This window comes from Amphibalanus amphitrite, unplaced genomic scaffold, assembly GCF_019059575.1.
Source record: "Amphibalanus amphitrite isolate SeventyFive unplaced genomic scaffold, NRLGWU_Aamphi_draft 001460F_arrow, whole genome shotgun sequence".
NCBI classification, from domain to species: domain Eukaryota; kingdom Metazoa; phylum Arthropoda; class Thecostraca; order Balanomorpha; family Balanidae; genus Amphibalanus; species Amphibalanus amphitrite.
In genome coordinates, this window is record NW_024882953.1 from 64,998 (window position 1) to 85,605 (window position 20,608).

Genomic DNA, 20,608 nt, shown 5'->3' on the forward strand with positions numbered 1-20,608 from the left:
TGCACTGGCCGCAGCACCATTGTCTCAGCGGGTGTCCATGACTTAACAAACTGATGATACGCCTCATCTGAGTATACATCAGTGGCTACCAGATTTTCTGCCGAGAACAGGCTGATGTCCGTCGGCTCTGGCTCGTCACTGTCGTCCTCTGGAGCACCGTTGTTTGCAGCCGATGCGCTCAGCGCTGGCTGGGAGGCGACGGGCCGCTCGGCGCCGCCGACAAAGTCGCCGACGTCATTCGGATCGGGACGTAATTGATTTATGTCCGACACCAGTGGCCGAGGTACAATGTTGTTGTTGGCGTCAACCTCATATGCTGGCGAACATGCTGTACAAACGCCGGTCACGACCCGGTCAGTGAAAACTGTGCCGTTGGCACCCCTGAATTCGGGGTCTAGCGTCACCGTACAACGCCCGCCCTCACGCAGCAGCGACGAGCGCGATACGGCGCCAGAAACAACGCTATCCGGCGGCAAATCAACCAAACGGCCATGCTCAGGCACCTGAATCTGATAGCCTGGATACGGCAATCCGGGCGTCTGCTGGTTGCACTTGACGCAACGCACACGGCGAAGCGAATTGTACAAGGCATGGATGTCACGTAGTACCTGTAAGTTGGAGAACTCAAGCTCGGACGACGGATCCTCAGAATCCGTGTCGAGTGGATCGTGCCACGCCTGGCAGCATTTTGCCTCGCGCGGACTGTCCACGGTGAAACGGCCGGCTGTGAACTGACTGCAGGAAATAGGACGGAAGCGTCTGCGCTTCGCCTGCGTGCCCAGTTTGACGACGCCACTGTTTGACGTTCGGGTCAGTACGGCACGACGACCAGTCCATTCAGCAGCTCTGTCATCACCACGGTAATGATAGCTAGCCAGAACCTCAGTCTCCTCTGTATGATCAGACGCGTCCAGCACACGTAATGAGCGAAGTTGCATTGCCGGTGGCGGTAACGCGTCTCCCGCCGTCCGAGCGCCCATGGCCACCCAGGTGGACGGCTTCTCTTCCGCCGTGCAGGTGACAAAGTCTGGCGGAGTGTAACACGTGATGCCGACCAGCCGGTCGCATGTGAAACGAACTCTGTGCTGTTCGCCGGCATAGGTGTAATGACCGAGCGGATACTTGGACGCAGCTCTAGCATCAATAACACGCAGAGTGCCGCAATCGACACACGAACGTAGAAAGAACGATGTTAGAGCACCGACATCTGCAATGGCAGGGACTGCAGTGCGCTGAGGCGGCGCCTGCGCCACCGGCCTGCGCTGTTGACGCCTACCTGACGTGGCGGAGCGAGTGACAAACATTACGCTGTACTGGACGCGAGTGGCGTTGCCGCGATCTTCGTGACACTGTGGTCCGGCAAAGGTTTCCAATAGATGAGTGTATTTTGCATGGTTTTGTCTTAGCTTATGGTGAACATCTCGAAGCAAGAGCTCGAAATGCTCGTCTGAAAGTGTCTCCGACCAGGGATCGGCCTGGAACTCGGCCCAGCGATCAGCTCCATGTCTGGATATGAATATCTCACGGAGGGTAGAGAAACGGTAAAATTTATACCAGCCCAAACCATAGTAGTGCAGCTGGAGGAGATTATGCCGGTCTTCCCAAGTCTGCGGACCCCGATGAGGCTGCAGGCCCTCCTCCTCCGCCCGACGTGGATGTGTGGAGTAGAAACGATCTACAAGGCGGAGTGTCTGGTGAAACAGCTTCTCGTCCTCTAAAACAGCGGCCACTGTTTGACCAGACTTTTTTAACAAGTCTTTGAATCGGAGCCAGGAGTAAGAGGTGTAACGTAATTGGCCGCTACGCGAGGGAGCAGGAAACCCACGTTGCTTTAAGTGACAAAGGCTAATTTGTCGTTTTTCCCCTTGATCACCAATAAGGTACGTCACAACGACTTTGGTGCTGTCTCTGTACGACCAAGGACCCATTAAATTAGTGACTGACGGTGAGCTGAGATCGGTCGACACACTGTCTATGACAACACCGTGCGAAGACTTATCCACGAAGTCATCCAGCATGCCACGAGTCAGCGTGGAGACCCCCTCAATGCTTAAATCTGACTGCATGTAGCTGGCATGAGACTGCATGCATCCTTGAACATTACGGCCAGTGACATCAACAGCCAATGGCGACTGAAGTCCTGGTGCATTGCATGACCTTTTTACTGGTTCAGTGGATAGTTGATCATATTCCTCACCAACTGTCTCGATAGCCTGAGACCCGCCAGCGTCCGTGGTGATGTCCCTTTTCCGGCGTGGGAAAACAGTCTTACCTTTCTTTGGGCGACCGCCACGACGCTGAACGTTTCCTCCTGTAGCATGAGATTCCGACTGTCCTTTCTCTGAAGAGTCAGTTTCAAGCGCTACAACCGACTGAGCAGTGTCCTCAGGAGCTAGTTCCATTGTGGCTGCTACATCCAGTTCCATTGGGTCTACACTTTTTGAGGGTGGCGGTTTTGGGCGCCGTTTCTTAGGACGCCCAGCGCGTGCCTTTTTGGCAGTTGCGCTGACTACGGTGTCACACTCCTCACAGCTTTTTGCTGCGTCCTCATTTTCCCCATGATCTGTACCCAGTGGAACGACCGGAATGGTTTCCGAGACGATCACTGGCACGTCTGCACCCTCAGAGGCTGGTTGCGCTTCTACACAGACATCCTCGACGTTGATTGAACGTCCGAAGAGATGCGTGAATGGTTTCCTACCTCTGTTTCCCCTAACGCGACCCCCGAAGACTCCACGGGCCCTTCCCCTACCTGCGGGCCTGCCTACACCACTCGATTCCGGCTGAATCACTACTAACCGCGGGGTAAACTGGATCTGCGGGGCGCCGTCTTCAAGAATATCTACAGTTACACCACGATTGGGAGAAAGCCCGTTTTCAACCATCCCACCACTGCCACGACCGCGCTTAGCCCTACCAACCTCCACCCACGGCTCATCAGCCGGCTTCTGAGCCTCGGAGCCGACTACGGTATTACCTACTGGTTCGTCTACTGACAAGGGTGACTTTGCACTGTGTGCAGACGGCAGCGTCGGCACTGAGCTCGACACTTCGCCGACAATTTTGTCTGGGACCGCTGAGGTGGAAACTACAGGGGAAGAGACGACAGGCTCAGATGGAGCCGGGACCGACTGACTGATACCTACACTACCTAGCACGAGATCGAACGCCTCCTTATGGGAAGCGAACGTTGTCTTGCCCCTACCACGCATCGTCTTACCCATCTTTGGGCGTTTGGGACGGCGCGAGCCGGACACTGCGGGGGTCTGGGCGCTATCGGTGGGGGGTTTCTTGACCTGCGTTTCGTGGGTCACCTGGGACGGCTGGGGGGATGATGCCCTAGGCGACACAGCATACAGGTCATAATGACCACCATCAATTACTCCCGTGTACCGCACGTGAATTTCGGGGTGGTCGGGGTTCCCATGGCGCTGCATAACCTGCCCATTGCGCCAGACGACGATGCGGCGCCTCACGACGGCAGCCGCCGCTGTCAGCTCCGGCTCGGCTCCCCACTCTGCCCTTGGAATCACCCTTCTATACAGGTACTCTTCAAAATCTCCTACGATGAACCCCTCAAAGTCTGCGCGGTTAGCCCACATGTACGTCACTACCATGAAACGCAACATTTCCGCGTCGATGACCCCACCTCCGACGCCACGCGAAATTGCATGGAACATGCAGTCCCCGTCCATGGGCATGCTGATGATGCTTTGGCTTTGGGGCCCACCTCCCGTTTTAACTACCTCCGCATAGGTGCTTCCAGCCATGTTTTTTTTTTTGCGTGTGTGTGTGTGTGTGTGTGTGTGTGTAGAAATACAACCACAACAAAAGGCCAACTGGCTAACTGATCTGTGAACCAATGCAGATCCAAGCAAAAAGATGTTTTAACAAAAATCAAGATGCGTGCAGGAAAAAAGGACTACAAACTGGCGCAACAGGCGCAAACAACAAGAGGAAGTTGGCAGTTGTGTGTGGCCGTGTACTTCTCAGAACTGCTCGGCAGACAGGACAGGACAGGCCTGGAAAAGGAAACATCCCATCAGATGTTAGGACCACTGAAAGATACATTCTTGTGGGGCGACATCCGGGAAGGGACACGGGTGGAGACATTTATGAGTTGTAGCCACAACTGCAAGGTAGGAGGAAGGAGGAGCAGTGGAGGCGGAACACCTTCAATTAAGGGGGGCACTGCCGACCTTTGGTCCTATTCTTTCCATGCAACGCCCATGGGCTAACGCCCCTAGGCCTGATGGCAGCGTGCTGCTAGCGCATTTCGACTCCAGGCTGTGGCAGTGTTGGAGATACGAATCTGTTGATGTCTCCATAGCAGGGCTGCGGAGTCGAAGGATTTTGAGGTGACTCCGACTCCGACTTACAAAATCGATTCCGACTCTGGACATTGCTGATTGAGTCCATATAATTAATTAATATGGGCTAAATACAGGCCCCATCTGGGCCAAATATGGACCCCCTGGGGTGTCCAGATGGGACCCAGATGGTTAAAGGTAGTGTGCCACCTTTGAAAGATTTCCCATTTTATTTTTCCTAGGATAAGAAGCTTCTGTTTTTACCTAATATCGCAAAAAAGATCAAAAATGGGCCTGGAATAGTGCCTTTTTCGCCTAAAAGTTTATCGGTTTTTAGATATGTATAACAACTGTAGTGGGCTCACCTGCAAACAGGCGTCGGGCAACAATCGCGAATGCGGCGCACTTGTGACAATAAGCAAAGGTCATTATAGTGTTACGACCATACGACGTACGGGAATGAGTTATCAGCTGTCTAATCGTAGACAACACAATGTCGAGCCTTAAACTGTAAGCCCGTATTGGTATTGTTTCTTTTATTTGGCTGTCGAACATTATTTATGGTTTGAAATATGATTTTATGTAAAATAATTGATATGAAAAAGCCGTCTCTTAAGTTATGACTCCATTTCACCACACGCAAGTGGCAGAAATGACAATGATCAGCTGACGCATTTTTCTTGGCCGAAGTCAGAGCGCGCGGCCCGACGCACCACGCGTATTTGGAAATTCCGACCTCGACGAGCATCAGAAGCCAACTAACAGGCGTGTTCGAAACCGCAGGAGCTGATGATGAACGGGTTTATCGAAACTTGATTGGATGAGCATATCGGTAATAGCGATTTCAGTGTGTGCATTTATTGTTCATAGTGGTGTGAAATGTGGTTGGGGTACGACCGACAACCCGTCGGGGCGAATTTCGCACTGGGGTACTCAAAATTTGAAGAATTTAAGACGTTTCCATGAGTTTTGAAGGTATGGATAAGTTCTAAAAATCCGGTTCTCCTTATCTGGGCCATTAACTCCATACGGTCCAAGAAAGCTGGCACACTACCTTTAAAAGCAGGGATGCGGAGCCGGAGCCGGCATATTTTGCCCGGAGCCGGAGCCGTAAAACAATATAGCCCGGAGCCGGAGCCGGAGCCGCCAAAAAAGGGGCGACTCCGGCTCCTTTTCTTAACCCACGAGCCGCTGGGGGGGGGGCATAAAGTTGCCCCCCCCCCTTTACGTTTTGTGAAATATCTCCGAAACCTGAGTAGAGCTACGAACGTGAAACTTGGCATAGCTTCAAATGAATACCTAGGCAATGTTTGAGGAAAGTTTGTTGGTTGTAGCACCTAGGATGACGTCACAGTGACGTCATACAGTTTTGTCGTTTTCCGAAATGGACCGTTTCTGATGACGCTGAGCATGAAACTCGACTGTAAATGAACTAGACAGCACCTGCTGTCATCCTAAAACATCTTACTACACTTACATCTAGTTTCTGACCAATAATCGGCCCTTTATATTCGGTTCCATTACATATATGTGATGTATCGTGAGGAATATGAGAGTCGCAAATCTATAATTTCACTTATGACGTCACTGTGACGTCATTTCAAATGGGATCGACACCAAATTTGGACACAACCTCGGCTAGGTGTTCAGGAAGATGTATGCAAAGTTTCGCTTCTCTATCTCTTCGCGTTGCGACGATATCGTCGCAGAAGTAAGGGGGGGCAACTTTATGCCCCCCCCCCCCCCAGCGGCCGGCGGGTGGCGCGGAGGCCCAGCGGCCGCCGGGTTAAGAGGAAACAATTATTTACCTAGTTCGGTTTGACAGTACAAGGCGTAAAACAATGTGGTATTCAATATAGCCTTGTTATACAAATAGGCCTACAGAAGCAGCGTGTACCAATCCCATCGCCTTTTTTCTTCACCCGTATTTAATTGATCGCATAGGGGATGTACTGAGTAGAAGCCGGAGCCGGAGCCGGAGCCGGATCCGCCATGACATTTCATCCGGAGCCGGAGCCGGAGCCGATTTTTTTCTCCGGAGCCGGAGCCGTCTGAAATTTCCACGGCTCCGCATCCCTGGTTAAAAGTGTAGAAGTCTGAATGAAGATAAAAAACATAATCTGACCTGATTTAACCTTACCTACTCACCTACCAACCTAAAACTTATCAACCTACAACCTGAAATCCATAAAATGCCAACCTACAACATATTCAGACCTTTTAAATACCAATAACCCCAGCTGACCCATGACATATCCATCTGAGTCTGTGGTGGGCAGCCTGGAAGGGCCCCACTTTGGTGCACACTTGGGGCCTCAAACAAATCACATTTTTAAGAGCAGATACATGGCAAATTTAATACCGTAAAATGGGGTGTTAAGGGACAGTTGCATGGGAAAACTTTGAGTCATATTAACTTCCTAATTTGAGAAGGTTCAATAAAAACTTTAGTGTGGTAGTTGACACTGTTTTGCTCTTGACCATAGGACAAAATGGTATGGTTTTTCATGCAAGTGATTTGGTTCAAAAATGGATTTGAAAATCATGCTACATTTTCACAAAATTGAAACATCTCCAAAACTCTGTGTGTACCACATAAACTAGTGGGTGTACAGGGAAAATGAATGCATAGGTGTATTGTCACATGTATTGCACATGTTTCCTGACAAGCTTGTGCAAATACACCCATTCATTCATCATCCTCTTCCTCTTTTCCGGATACATGCAAATTTTGAGGTGGGTGTGGGGTGCTAAGGGACAGGGAAGAAAAATAAAAAATAATATCTAAATATAATTTCATTAAGTTTTCTTTCAATAGGCATGGAAAACACCAAATTCCACATAAAATGCTGGCAAGTTCATGCTTTTATCTTTAACACATCTTAAGTTATGTAACAAAGCATCTCAACACTCTCTTTTACAATGATGGGTCAATGGAGACTGATGTAGGTAAATGTGATGTCATCATAAAAAGGCTAAAACAAAGAGGGCAACATAATGACAAGTGACTAGCTTCAACATGGGTTTTTATTGATGACAGAAGATTACTTTTTGGTTCTGTTTACCTTATAATTAGCACATTTTCCACAAGCGTAAACTGCATTACACGTAATTGGCTAAAAAGGTCATTAGTGGTGAATGAACCTGACTTGTTTTGTGACAGAATATGCAAAACATTTCAATAAATAAATTTTGTGCCCTTCCACACCCCAATTGTGGGCATTTGATGACCATTTCTTGGAATAATATAGGTGTCCCTTAACACCCCACATTGGGGTGCTAAGGGACAGTGATGAAAAATAATGAAAAATAATATGCAGGTATAAATCTTAAAAACTTTAATGTGGCAGGCATGTAAAGCACCAAATTCCACATAAAATGCTGACAATTTGATGCCTCTATCTCCAACCCTTCTTGAGTTACATAACAAAACACCTCAAATCTGTCCCTTAACACCCCATTTTACGGTACATGCCATTTTCCATAATTCATTATGGAAAAAACTTTGAATAATAGCAAAGATTTCAAACACTGCTTCACCTGACAACAGAGCTAATGCAAAACAGAAGTAGGGAGGCATTGCATCTGATGATTCAATGGCTAATGTTTTTTTTTTGTCAGACTCCAGCTGCAAAAGCCAACAAGGCTCTAAGATTATCAAGGATGGATTTCAGCAATTTTACCATAAGGAATTTTAAAGAGCTGTTGCAAAACAAAAGTTGGGAGGTATTGTATCTGATGATTCAATGGCTAAATTTTTTGTCAGACTCCAGCCAAACAGATAATCATAATATTGATTCCCCATCAGCTGGCTAATCATTATTTTAATTCACAGGTAATGTTAACAGATAGGCAGCAATGACTTGCAGGAATACAGCATTTATCTTGCTATTATTCTCATTAGTGGTATCCTCAGCACCACAACAGATACCTATAGCATTGTCATACTTTACCTTCACTACATTTGATAACAATTCATAATTTTTAAATGTCAAGAATACAAAAACTGAAGCAACAGGTAAAAACCATATAATAAATATAAAAGCACTACAACAATGATAATCAGGGGTTTGAAAATTTCATTTTGCCATTTTACACAAATACTGATTGTTTAGTATGCAATTCATGATGCAAAAATAACATACAGTGCGATTTCCTCAAAACAGCTTTAACGTGATGGACAGTGGCTCTATCTTTTTCCCACTCACAAGGCCAAAGGGACAATTCTTAGTTTTAAGGTAACACTTTTTGCAAACCTATCACATTTTTCTACCTTTTTTCAAGAAAAATCTCACCATCATGGGCCCTTTTTCAACCGTAACGATACATTTGAAGTCAAAAGTGTACCCAAATGAATAAAAAAAATTGATTCCATGCCCATTTTTGGTCATGGCTCCTCCCACCAGAATCAAATTATTTTGATTCCAGAAGTCTAGTTTGCCCAACTGATGTGTTTATTTGGTATAAATTGCTACTCACCAACTCTTGAGATATTTACACAAAAGTCCACTGCGTGCTGGTAACACAGACCTGGCGCAAGCTACCATATGCACAGAATTGCATCTTTCTCATTTAACCAAAAGGCTGGTGTTTCACCATTGATAGCAACACGCTGCTATTTCACATGTCAAATTGGTTTTCCATGGAGATGTCAACAAGCCCATTGCTCCAACACTACCATAAGTGTGACATCAGCTCACAAAATGGAATAGCAGCATGCTGCTACAACCGGTAAAACACTAACAAAAAAAAAAACAAATCAAACCTTTCCTGCTACCTACAGCCTACTTTTTAGAACCTACAACCAACATATCACAAATGGCAGCTCGTGCCGTCTGCCCTGATACCAAATGCCTTACAAAAAGTTATGAGCTTAAAGCCCTATCCCAAATATATGACAGAACAGGTGGACATCCCATGAGTACCTTAAATACTTTATCTCAGCATTTTACATCAACATCCTGCACAGTGCACACAATCCAGTGATCCTAGAAAACAAGAGCAGTCTCAAGAATGAGTAGGTAGGTAGGTACCTTGCCTTATAATTTGAATTATAATTTATGTGGCAGCACCTGAAACACCCACTATAAAACTACCCTAAATGCTTTATCTCAGCATTTTACGTCAGCATCCAGCATGTAGGCAGGAAAATGATTGTTTTCAAATTTCAGCTTCAAGCGCGTTATATATGCGGCGGAATTGCCGCATCATAAACTTCTAGCCATAAATAGCTTCAGCATGGGAGAAAAGCAAAAAACAACACTATCCATATTTTCCACAACCAATAACATTAACTTTGGCAGTATACATACACTTCAAAATGTCAAATTTCCACTTAATATCTATCAGAATAAAATGTCAACCACCTACCTTCCAGATCATGCGGAAGCAGGCCGTTAGTAGTGGCGGGAACGCCGGGAACGATTATTTACTGCGGGAACAAGTGTACTTTTTATTATTCAAATTTTGGGCTGCAAACTGGAGCGACAGACCCTTATTTGTTTGTATAACTTCTTTAATTTTATCATCTTATTAATAAAATGGCGCGAAATAAAAAATCCTTGACATTTTATCGATGAAAGCTATGATTGCAAATAATTTTGTTATTATTTAAGTCATTGATATAAATATGAGCTACAACTTGGCGCATATGTGTCAATAATGATTCATTTGAAGCTTTTTGTAAACATTTTTGAAGTGTGCATATTTTTATCCCCAACAGAAATCACAAACAAGGTCTGCAATACCGGGCGAGTATTCAACAAGCAGATGAGAAGAGCAGACATGCCAATGCTCCGAAAAAAGTTCGACCGATTTTAATAATTTCTGCACAATTCGATAGCGAATACCGAGGATCGTTGCCGTTTTTCGGTGATAGATTACTCTGGGCGGACCAACAGGCAACAAGAGTGAGGACCAAATCGGTCCAGATTCCAGAACCCCCCCCCCCCCCCCGCTAAAAGCAGACGAGCCCATATGGCTGTTCGGGTCCCTGCAGCATAGATCTGTGTACTGTGTGCGTCATACTTGGGCCGAGCGCCGTTGCAGCCTGCAGCCTATTCCAACCGTGGCACTGAGGAACTAGTGATTGTCGTTCAAATAACGGTTAAAATGCGTTCAAATGTCGTCAATAACAATGTTAAGACTTGCTCAGCTCAATCAGTTCACTCTATATTGACTCAGGCCATATCAAACGAGCGCAATACAAACTATGTAGAGCACCAGACAGCGCAGAGGTCCCAAACTCACTGCTCGCCCAGTCCACCGGGGCCGGCGCCACGACGGACCCCCGCAAGTGGCAGCCCGCACTCTACCGGCAGCCGCGGGCAGCACGCTCGTCTTTTCCGCGAAGCTCTAGCTAGATCAGGGGCCAAACGCGAGGGGGTCGTAGGTACAGTCCACAGCAGAAGTAATGTGGGGTTTCAGTCATGGGTATGTTCTGCTTCTGAAGCTTTGGAACGATTAGCCAGACTACAATGAAACTTTGTATATACTTGCTTACAATTGGTAAATGTGGTTGTGGCTAAGAGTTAAGATACTGGCTAAAAATAAAAATAAAAAGAAAAAACTGAAAATGGGGGCACCACCAAAATGAAGTGGACGAAATCCGTTGAGTTTTTAATTTTGGGTATAGGTAGGGGCACCACTTCGATTCATGACCCTCCCCTTGGAGTTTTTCTGGATCCGCCCCTGTGCACGTGTATGATAGGAGTGTCCCTTAAAAAAACCGAAACGGGCACGTCAGTTCCCTTTTTAGTTCCTTTGTTTACTCCCATGTGTACCGACGGACATAGGCGCGGGAGCCGGGGGGGCAGTGGGGGCAGCTTGCCCCCCCAACTCTGGGGCCGTGGGGGCGGTGCCCCCACAGCTTTGAGACGGAATACCACACTTTTTTTTGCAAATGTTTTCTTTTTTTGTTGAAAAAGCCGAGGGGTGAAAAATAAGTGGCCTAAAACCGGTGAGAAAACTAGATTTGGGGGTACCCTAGGTTAATCTCTATTATGGTGTGCCCCCCTAGTCGGAAAGTAGTTCCCGCGCCCCTGCCGACGGATCGGCCAAATCTGGCACCAAGAACAAATGAGGCGAAGCTCTACTCCAGCTGAACTGAGATGGCCGCGACCTGGAGACGATGTTGCCGGCGGGCGTGGTCTGCTGCAGTAGAGCTGAACTGGCGGCGATGCTGGCCTCCCCCACCTGCCTGCGGAGAGCCGATCCGCATTGGTCGGACTCCCGCTCAGGAGTCCAGCTCCTGCAGCGCAGCCCGGATGCTCAGCAGCTCATCAGGGTCGCACCTTTGCAGTGATGATGATCGCGATGGAAAGTGTTTGTGAGTGTTCAGGCATTTGCATTTAAATATACATGTTTTAATCATAAAGCGTTTATTCACAGAAAGGATTTCGTAGACTGATCACAGTAGGTAATATTTGGACATTACTTTCCGAAATCGAACCGAGACAGGGCATCATTCCCCCGCGCCTCAGACACGTATGGCCAATGACCATACATCCGCGCAGCTCTGCGCCGGCCGTTACTGGGGGTCGCCGGTAGACTGGGGAGGGAGCCGCCTCTTTTCAGGCGCATTGCAGGGGCGCAGCCAAAGGGGGGGGCACACTGGTCTTAAACCCCTCCCAAATCTAGCAGGCGCCCTCTGTGAAGAGAAGACGATCATTTCCGGGCGCCTTTCCAGTGTCAAACGTTAGGCGGCACGGGCGGACATCGATAGCAGCGCCTCTATCGGTCACTAGGGAAAGCTGGGCTGTAGGCGACGATATACCGGCTGAGTTGTCACACGTTGAATAGGTTAATAGCCATCCGTCTTGTGAAAAAGTTGAACTTTTGCCTTTAATATTTCTACTGGCAATTTTAGAAGTGTATTCTCATGGATTACAAAACCGTTTAGATTATTGTATTGACTTCAAGCCTTCCCTATTGTTCTTGATGATGCGGGAACTATTTCTAATTAGTGTTTCTAGCTTAGTAAAAGAACATACTGTGCAAACGATGAAAAAAGCATAAATGGAAGATTTTAAATGCAATTTTCTCTAACAATTAATGGTAAATTCTCTACATATCAAGGAAAAGGTGCATGCTATTTGATAATTTAAAGTTCTTGGGGCCAGTTGTTTTCTTCTTTTCTTACGTCGCCCCAATGGCCGCGAATACACTTGTGATAACGCCTATCGACACTCTAGGCGCCCTCGACGGTAAGCCATTGCGGTAAACCACCCGGCACTGGCGCTAAGGCCTACAATTTCATAGCTTTTCTGAGTGAAGACGCGAAATTGGCGCCCTTCCAACCCGAAATTGGCGCCCTACTGAGCCAAAATTGGCGCCCTCATCAATTCAAGCCCCCACCGAATTTTTTCCCTGGCTGCGCCCCTGGCGCATTGATGTCCTCCTTCGAGCCGATCGGAGGAGCCTCCAGCGCCAGCTGTCTTCCGCTTGTCAGCCAAGAACCCTGAGCAGACCATTTGAGGCGGCATAAATGGCGCATTGGACAAAGGTGGTGCATTGCGGCAAACGCGGTGCATTGTTATTGTCGTTAGAGCATGCATCATGACGCCAAATCGCATCCTAATCGGACCATGTTCGACAAAGCTATGGACACTTGTCGACTTGCGGCGAAAATGGCGCATTGTGACAAATGTGGCGCATTGCGGCAAACGCGGTGCAGTTGTCCTTGTTAATTAATAATGCATCCATCCACCAAAATCTAGTCCAATCGGACCATATTTGACAAAGTTACGCATATTTAATATTTCGCTATGACGTATCTCCGCCACGAAGGTGCCCACCTTCGCACGTGTGCCACGTGACCACTGGTGGTGTAAGCAGGACTTGTCCCCTCGCCGGTTGCACCATTTCAGGCTTCCTGACTGGTGCTGTTTTCGTGCTATAACGCCACAAATCGGCAAACACACGATAATCTAGGAGGTACTCGAATCAAACACATGGCCACGTGGCACGTGCTGGGCCTCGGGCAGCTTCGCCGTTTATGTCATGTTATGACCCATGGACGTGGCCATTAGCATCTAATAGATGATCCCGGCCGGTGACTCCGTTGATGAACGGTGGGCAGCTTAACTTGAAAAATGGGAAAATTTAGGGAAATTTTACGTTTCGGAAATATAATGTCCCCAGAATTTTGAAATTTTTAAAATATAAAAAATCCGAGATAGCAGTTTTTTAGCCCTGGTCAATTTGTGCCTATACCCGTTTTCAGATCGGCCCTATCATAAAAACTGACGGCCTGACGGCTATTTCCCCCATTCCTTGCATTTCACAATAATGGTGTATTAAAGCACCAAAATTGACCCCGTGCCACGGCACGTGCAATAGCACGTGCGACACGTGACCACCAGTGCGACAAGCTGGATTCATCTGCTCACCGGCTGCACTGATTTGGTGTCGCTAGTTGAAGTCGTTTCCACGCCATAGGACCCCCAGTTGGCCAATGTCGGATTTTCCCGGAGGTTACCCCATCGAACACGTTTGCACGTGGCACGTGCTTTTCAATCGCCCCATATCTGACCCATACCATGTGGTAGCCGACACCCTGGGGCACAACATATTGGAACATTTTCAAAATCTAACGTGAAAATTTTTGACAAAATCGATTTGAAAATAATTTTTCGAAATCGCCATAGGCTCAACATGGGGTAACTGTTTGTGACGATTACCCGAAATTTTGTCAATTATATTTTAAGTAATTACCACCGTCAGTTGGGGTGCCAGCCCGAGATCCGACCCTAAAAATATCAGCAAATATAATTGACGAAATTTTTCGCAAATCGCATTTTAATTTTTTCCCATGTTAACCCTATGGGAAAATGCACGTGCCGATTACCCCAAAACGGGCCATTATATTTCATAACGAAGCTTAACAACATGTTCTATGGTCGTTTCTCAACAGGTCCTGAAAGTTTAAACAAAATCGTATCATATAATTTTGTGCAATGAACGAATGAAAATGTCTCTGCAAAAACGTCCATTGACTTAGCATGGGGAGCAAAAAAAGTTCAACTTCAAACTCGTGCAACTCAAGTTAACGAATTCTGACGGGTATACGGCGCCCACGGGCGTGTACCTGAACGTGTCGGTCATAAAATGGTGTGCAGCAAACCATACCTTGATCGGCGATTTTTTCCGCTATTCGCGATCGCGCAAAAAGTGTCCAAAACCCCGTTGACTTAACATGGGCGAAAATTGAAACGCACGTGCCACGTGCCACGAGGTTTTAAGCGAGTAGCGACCGGTGCCATCAGGTAGATCGCCTGCGGGAGCCCATACCCTGAACTTTTTACGAAAATCGCAATGCACGTTTAGGCCCCACCCAAGTTGTACTGATTCGCGGCCAACTTTGCAAAACATAGCCCGGAGAACGACCGCTCCGGTTGTTTTTCAATAGAAAAACACAATTCTAACGAATAGTGTTTGTCTTTTCAAACAACCTGCGGTTAAGCAGTAAGCACTGCTCAACCGCAGGCACAGGTTTAGACGGCGTTGGTCCGCATCAAAGCCAGTGTGCTGGAGAATCCATTGGCTGAAATGCTCCATAACATTCATCACTGTGTTTTTATGAAAGGTGGCTACAAGCTCAGTTAAAAGAAAAAGTACCAGATTTTTTTGCTTTTTAATTACAGCGGGAAGAAAGGTGTTCGGATAATTTCGTTACACCCCCTGTTATGTTCAAATGGTTGCTAAATTCGAAATCAGCTCCAAAAACTAGCCTAGAAACATGTAAAACTCGAAAAAGGAACCGAGGTCATCAAAGGTCATTGAGCTGACCTGACCTTCAGGTGACCTTGACACCCACCCTAATGCATGGGACCAGCATCGCTGCATCATATCACATGTTTCAACGCTTGAAACCACGTGAAGACTGCAACCGCGCGGCTAATGCGAGCCGACATACGCCGAATCGCGATTCGGGCCAAACATGGTCTCGAGAAATAGGTCACAGGTCAAAGGTCATTTGGGTCAGGGTAGGTGTAAAATTGATAAAATCGGGGGCATTGAAAGTTTCGTCGCGATCGGACGGTTTTTACGCGAGTTACTCACGAAAAACCGATAAAGCGCACCCAAAAAGGCAGAAATATGCACATGCGATATCCTATACTGCGAAAAAAGGTGCATCATTTTTTAACGTCGCCGACAAATTGTAATTACCCTGAGCTCAGGCAAATGTATGGTAGAAAATCTCCCAAGTGAAATACACTACGGCGGAAATAAAATACCCTACGGCGGAGCTCGGTTGCAATTTGTAAATACGCGGTCCGACAGCCGCCAGCTGGCCCTGCGTGCTCTCACTGCCACCTGGCGGCCGACCGGACAACTACCGGTCGGCGGCGTGCATGACCGGCCGGCGGCGGCGGCGGCGGCGGCGGCCCAGATCAGCGGCGGCGCATATCGACCAGAGCCGGGCGGCGGCGGCGGCGGCGGCGGCGGCCGTCAGACGGGCCGGTCGCCGACCCGGCCGGGCCATGGGCCGCCGCCACCGCCGCCGCCGCCGCGCCGTCCGAGCGGACTGCAAGGTCGGCCGGCGGCGGGTCTGTTGCTAGGGCGGCCGCCGCCCGCCAGCCGACCGAGGCCAACACTTTCCCGTCGTGCGTGCGGGCCGCGGCGACGGCGGCGATGGCGGGGGCGGCTGCTCACTACTGCACTGACGGGCTACATCAGACATTTGTATATGCATTTGGTGAACTTTAACCCCCGACTGTCAGGTCCATCTGGCAGTCAGCAGGCCGACCGTACCGGCCCAGACAAAGAGACGTTCCGCCATGCGTGCCCGCCGGCCACGGACCCAGCGCCGCCGGCGGCGGCAGTGCGGCGGCACACCTGACTCCGTTCCCAGTGTCCTGGGCCGATACAGATTCCCGCAACCACGCTATCACAGTGCTATCTGCCGACGCACCAAACCCGACAGCCCGGCGCAAGCACCACAAACGCTGTTCATGTGCTCGCGCCCACAACATGCGTCTGAAGAGTTTGGCAGCGGTACTCGAGTTGACAGGCCGGATTTGGCATTTTTCGCTGCCCAAAGAACGCAGAGGCCGGGCAGAATTTCGCGGACAGTTGACCGTCGGTGTTGCCCGTGCCGATGCGCGCGCCGCGGCTATATGCAGTCGGTCGGAGCGCTCGCGGGCAGGTGGCGTGTCTCCGCACGTGCGCCGTCCGCTGCGGCAGCCGCGGCAGCCGCGCCGGCCGCCAGACAGGCCGCCCAGCAACCGGCCGGCTCCGAGGCTATCCGCCGGCTGCGCCGCGCCGGCCGCCATGACACGGCGAGGTCGCGCGCGCCGCGCCGGCTGGCGGCTCGCTCCGGCCGGCGCGGCGGGCTGGCCCAGCGCGCGGCCGTGGCGGCACAAAGGACGAGCCTCTGCAGCGCAGCGGCGGACGGCACAAACAGTACCGTACCCCGCCGAGCGAGCTGAGCCAGCACGGTCAGAGCACCCGCCAACACACCGCACACCGGGCGAAAAACACCAACAGGTGTCACCAAAACCGGGGGGGTGCCGGCTTGGCACACCTGGCCGGAGCTTTGTCATTTAATTCATGATCCGTGGATAGTAGATACAAACGTGCGATGGACAGCTAAGCGCCTTTTCGTGGCATCAAACATATCCCGTCACCTCATCGTGATTATCTTCTCGCTGCAATGGCCGTAATCTTGGCGGCTCTTTCTGGAGTCCGCAAAATGTGGGCGCGGGAAGTCTGTCAATGGATCCGATAAGGACGGCGATGGACCCACTCCCGCTTCACACTCGACAAAACAACAGCGAATCTTCACCTTCAATTTGCGCGTTTGTACCATGCAACAAAGATCCAACAGGACCGAAAGAAAGAAAGACCGAAAATACAAAGCACAGAGGAATTTTCACTGGGCGGGGCTGGACGAGAAGCGATATGGTGAGCAACGGCCACCGGCGGAGTGGAAAGGATAAGAGGGGCGGGCGCAGCCGGAGTTGTCCACTGAAATGCTTTGCGACTAGCATTAACTGGGGAAGTTGACCCCTAGCATTATACTTGTCACCTCAGTCGGAAGAAGGGACGCGGAAACATGGCTCCAAATTCATATTGTGGAATTTGCTTTGCTAAGCTCATCAGCTTACTTACTTTTGATGGTCTGGATCATCCGCTGACGTTCGATACGCTAACATACGATCTAAGCTGCACTTTTGACCCAATTGAAGCAATAAAAAGCCTAAAAAAGACTTCATCGACTCAGGTAGCTACCTACTTCAAACGTCACTGTTTTTACAACCACCAGTTTTGTTCGTATGCGTTATCTGATACTGTGGTAGTTCTGACAACTTTCTATAAAAAAAAAATCAAATGAACAGCACCGCGTGGCCGGTGCTGTCCCAGAGCCCTTTTGAAACTGTCTGCCTTATGTCGCCCTTTCCATTCAGGCTGCGCTGTCCCGTTTCTCCATGGCTTTAGAGTATAGCGCACTTTGTGCTGGCTCTGTACGAGGTGGCTGTCATGCACGCGCTGCAGTTGCATCAGTCGGCTCCGTCCTGGCCCGCTCTCCTATCCGTCCTCTCTGCCCACACCGGTAGCACTGCCTGCCCTTCGGTAGGCCTGGGTAGGCCTATCTGTGCTCGTATTAGGCCTGCCTGCCTGCTCGGCACCAACAAGCGGCGGCCGGTGGCGGACGGAGCCGCCGCAGCCGGCCGGCCGGGCAGCCCCACCATTTCTAGGTCAGGGCTGCCGCGGCGGCGGCACGGAGGCAGGCCAGCGCGGCGCGCGGCGCAGGAGGCGGCCCCCGTCCGGCTCGGAGCGCCGCCGGGCCGGGGGCGGGGGCGGGGGCGGGGGTGCCAGACAGACGACCGTCCGGCCGCGCCGCCGACCCGCCCGCCAGCCATCGACCGACAAACGGCGGCTCGATACCCGGCCCAGCGGGCCACCGGCCGCCAGACAGCGCACCTGTCCTAACCAGGCAGCGAATCTGTCCTGTCCGGCCGCCAGACAGCTCGCCCAGACCTCCAGACTCCGCGTCCAAGACAATGGACTGCGCGGCACAACACGGCAGACAAATCAAGGTCAGACCCGGGTCGATTGATCAGTAATCCACCATCCGGCTAATTTCTGCACACACCCAGCGGGCGCAGCAAGTACAGTAGTTAGTTACAGTGCGGTAAGAACAACAAACACTAATCACACCCAAAACCGCCCCCGCTCCGCCCCCACCCAGCGGGCGGTCAGAACGAGAGACCCTCGCGCCGGCACCAACAGCCACACTCCCGGACACCATTCACCATCGGACCGTACTCGCGCGCTGCACAAAAACTATTCTGTCGTTTTTGCCGACCGGCAAAACAGCGCGCAAGGCCGCGCGTATGAAACTCCGGGGCAGCGCCGGGGTCAGACCGCTAGGACGGAGCCGGCGAAGCGGCTGCCACCGGGTATGGCATTGTTGTTGTTGAGCCGGGTATGCCCAAAGGCGGGGCCGGATGACTACGAGACAAGCGAGGTGAGGCGATCAGGTAGGCGAGGGGGCGATTATGATTGAATTTTAGGGCGCCCTAATTGTATCATTGAATCCGCGGCGCCCACGCAAAGTCGGCACTCGAATGGTCGGGGTTGGTGGTATGCCACCTTTGACAGCCATCATAGTGACTGTGACAGCGTCAATGACAGCGACGCTCGATGACAGTGCGCAATGCGCACCAGGCGGCGACGGTAAGTTCAGTATCGGACAGAGGATACTGGCATTCCCCAGCCCCAATCCATACATGCCGATGGTTTATAGCTTGCAAGCTACTGAGCCATTCAGATTCATCGCACGACTGACAGTTGCAGTTGACCAGTCAGTTGACCCGAGCATGGGGCACAGCCGCCGGCAGTCATTCGCCCGTTTCACACCGGTAAGACCTTCTCAGTAGCACGCACCGCGGATTCTCACCAGCCACGGCCTACGCCTGAGCAGGCGGCCACGACGGGAGATACCAGCAGTGAGAACACAGACAGCCGGACACAGACAGCCCGGCTGCATTAGGATCATGTTTCGCACAGAAAGGAGTGTCTGAAATAAGCACACGGCATCCACCAGAACACCACGGCTTGTCTCTCTGTTAGCCGTGACTCGCATTGTCTCAGTTCATACCGCGCCGCCGCTCTCCGCAGTCAGCTATCCCGTTAGCGATCTCACCTAACCGGCCGAGGTGGAAAGGTCGGCAATACGAACGCCACCACAGCCAGCCAAACGCCCCGAGGCCAAGGTCGCAGTGCGCCCAGTTTCCGACCTCCGCGTGCCGGCGGCTCAGATAGGCATGCCAGAATGTCGCGGTGCAGCTGCAGCCTTTGTATTGTGTATTTGCCTTACACGAGAAGAAAGCTGTACAATACCGTCTGTGAATTCTGTCCATGATGACTTCGACGTAACTCGGTAGCTGAAAATATTTCCATGAAAGAATCCATCTTATACGAACATAAGTCACAACACTATCCTAATTATTGACAGAGAGCAGCGGCATACGGACTACCACAGCTATATTTGAAGTTTGATCCATGCATAACGCTTATGTCGTTTAGGTTGTCATTAGCGATAGTTCAGGAAAATCACCCCGCATTTACAACCACTGGGCTTGCACGATCACTGATCAGTGACTGGTATGGCGATGCCGCTGATAACGGTCCCGGTCCAATGGAAACAATCGCTGATTATGAAGAAGCACGCCCCAGCATTCAGAGCGTCTCATGTCTGGTTACCGCTGCAGATTAGCCAGCCCCTGAAGGCTACAGCACCGGCGGCGCATCACAACAGCCACTAGTCCAGCCCAGGCGGTCTATATGGGAACAAATGCGGGAGCGCGTCCATCATATCATCACACCCAAGGACCCTCACAGCCGCCATAACCGCCCTGACAGGTCACGTAGCTGGGTCGGGGGTCCACGGGTGACCACTGACCAGCGCGGCGGCAGCAGTCCGGTGCTGATTGTCCTCAACGAGCGGCGCGGCGGTCCCCGCGGCCGTGATCTATTCAGTCGGGTCAGAGTCCCAGCATTGACCCGCGCACCGTGTCACGAACTTTCCATTTTGTCCTACCAACTTAAATTGGATTCAAGCAATATTTAGCCCAGTAGCAATTATTCATCACTCAACCCCAAGGCTCCTCCAATACGTGTAAAATAGGTATTAATTACAGCCATCACTTTGAATCAACATATTGAATCCACCAATTAAACTTAGAAGCAAACTTCAACCGTTGATAACCAATTTATGCGAAGACTGTAGTAATTTATGAAGGCTCTGATTTCAACTGAGCGACAAAAGTTCGCCGTCATCCCACCATCAC